Genomic DNA, 2,631 nt, shown 5'->3' on the forward strand with positions numbered 1-2,631 from the left:
ATTAAAGATTTTTTTCCCACCAAGTACAACACTTGACTTAGAATTTTCAAGAATTCAAGAAGACTACTGATGTGAATAAAGGCATGCAAATATGTGATTATTTGCAGGATCAGTGCCTAAATCTCCAGTGAACCATTTGATATAGGGATACAATAGTAGGTGTTTCCTTTGTTATTCAGATAGCGGTGACTAGATATTCTCATGTAAGTGGTATGTTTACAAATTACCCTAGATCAGATTTTACTCCATATAATGGTTGGTAGTAATCTTTATTCACAACAATGCTTACCTACCTTTCTACAAAGATAAATAGAAAAGAGAGAGATCTTCTATTTGGCTGACTCAGAACTGGATTAAAGCAATCCAGGGCTTTAGATGCACTGCAACATGGGACCTCTGATGTGCTATCCCGTTCTTGGAATGGCAGTGACATGGGTTCATCTCCCTTTCCAGAGAGGCAGGGGCAATGGCATACAGCCCCTCCCTCTGGGAACTGCTCGGATCCCTTCTTCTCTCCAGACAGGTAAAAGTGTCAGCAAAGGGACCCTCCAGTACTCACCCCAGCTACTGTGGTGTATCTGCTTGGGGAGTAGGTAGGACATGATGCACTCATCTCCTGCCATGCATAGCCCCAAAGCCTGGAGTTGGGCAGGTCTTTGGACAGGGACGCTTTATTTTTCTGTTCTATTGACAGATTATTCTTGTGTTGTTGTTGTTTATATAATCTTTAGGAATGTGATACTGAAGTCACAACTTGCACTCAGGGGAAGAAAGGTTTAATGAATATTAAAAGTGTGTAATTAATTTTTTTTCTGTGCTATTCCCAAGCTCTGCAGAACATCCATGTAAATTATGCATAATAGTTTTATGAGCTGAACTTTCTGTCTGCCCAGCATGTGTCTCTCTCACTTTTAGCAGCCTTTGGGAATTCATTTTGTGCTATGGGGGAAGGCAGAAGGAAATTCTGAAATATTTCTGAAAACATTTAATTTGTTCTTTCAAGTCCTGACCTGAGCAAAGGAGACCTACATTGCTGAATGGTCTTGGACAGTTTCTCTCTGTGTGCTTTTATTTTATAGTATTGGTTTGATGTAACATCCTCCATACAATTCATAGAGTTTGAATTCTTAGGGTACAGTGTAACTTTTGGATGGGCTAGTTTACATCAGTGCCCTCCTCCAATGCCTAAAAACCCAACTCCCATAGCAAAGCATCTGGAGACTCAGAATTCAGTCAAACAAGATTTTCAGCAAGAATTCCACAGGGTCAGCCTCCCTGCAGTCAAGTCTAAAAGAACAAAAGGAATGAATTTAATTCTCAAGTATCAACTTCATAAAATCTTACGATAAAGAGACATAATAAACAATGGCTATTTTATGAGCCACATACATTCTCTTCACAGTTGTACATAAATAAATAAAACAAATTAAATCTAAATAGGTCAGTTCCTACACAAACACAGTGAGAAGAAACTCAGAGTTCCCAAAAGTATAGGGTGAGTCTCACTTAGTCTTTGGTCACCAGATCTATCCAGTCTGCTGTGCTGAGTCAAAAATAACATCTTTCTTCTGCTTCCTTGTAGAAAATTTCAGCTGGACTGCATGCAGACTCTTCCTCTTCCTCTGCTGACATCACTCAGTTAGCTAGTCAGCTAACCAATTAACTAACCACTCAGTTAAGTATGCAGATTTTTAAAAAATCCCTGTTAAAAGAAAAATACAAAACTGAAAATAGCAAAATAAATGATTTTCCCCATCATCACATTTAAATAAGAAAAAAAGTTGGTGAATCATACTGGTTGAGACAATTTAACTAAAACAGTTTGGCTAAAATTAAACATCCAAAGTATACAACTAAAATAAACCAGTTTTCCCTCCCAAGTTCCCTTTTTCTATAATTAGCACAGCCGGGGTTTCCCTGTTGAAGGGTTAACAATGTCCCTAACCTGCTGCAAAATACATCAGAGTTAGGGACAACAGCCTGCTTTCTGCTCCCTGGGCTCAGCTTCTCCCAATCCACACAGTGCATGTGGCCTTCTGAAAAGCAGCTGCCCTGCCTCCTTGCCCTCATGGAGTCTGAGTCCGGCAACAGGGAACCTACTGAGTATACCCCAAACCACCAGACCCAGTTCCAGAAACTTCTGGATGTGGAGTGCTCTTTGTGCATGTGCCTGGCAACAACACAACTCATTCCTACCCATCCCACCCCCATAGATCTCTTAAAGAGATATCTCCCATTAGGCACCTGTGATCTTATTAATGTTCTGATTCCTGGGAATAATCCAAACATTTCAAGGAACTAATGTTAAATATGGCACGTGGTTGTAAAAAAGGTAGATAAACACCGCAAGGGAAGGAAAGTTCTCGTTTTATTGGAACATCTTTTATTCACATTATTCACTAAAATCCTGCTGATGCTCAGGACAGAATCAACTTGAAACCATTTGTTCACCCTTATTATAAAATTCACAACTCAGCTTTGGTCCTAAGAAATAATGGATTTCTTTTACAAGCTATTAAATGTTAACATTACTGTTGGCTGTTTATACTTGCCCGCATAAAGCATATTTATAGAAGACACTACTCTGCTGTCAGCCCTTCAGAAAGTGCAAAGCTAATACACTGTAAATCC

At 39.4% G+C, this 2,631-nt stretch overlaps 1 long non-coding RNA gene across 1 annotated transcript; it reads right to left on the reverse strand.

Moving 5' to 3' along the window:
• Positions 1–1,098: 1,098 nt before the first annotated feature.
• On the reverse strand, positions 1,099–2,151 carry LOC120400184. Its single transcript, XR_005595582.1, has 3 exons — positions 1,946–2,151; positions 1,507–1,702; positions 1,099–1,287 (listed from the first exon to the last, which is right to left on the reverse strand). It is a non-coding gene; the product is annotated as an uncharacterized LOC120400184 (long non-coding RNA).
• Between the last annotated feature and the right edge of the window lie 480 nt (positions 2,152–2,631).

The sequence above is a fragment of the Mauremys reevesii genome, linkage group 3 (genome assembly GCF_016161935.1).
Source record: "Mauremys reevesii isolate NIE-2019 linkage group 3, ASM1616193v1, whole genome shotgun sequence".
Classification (NCBI taxonomy): domain Eukaryota; kingdom Metazoa; phylum Chordata; order Testudines; family Geoemydidae; genus Mauremys; species Mauremys reevesii.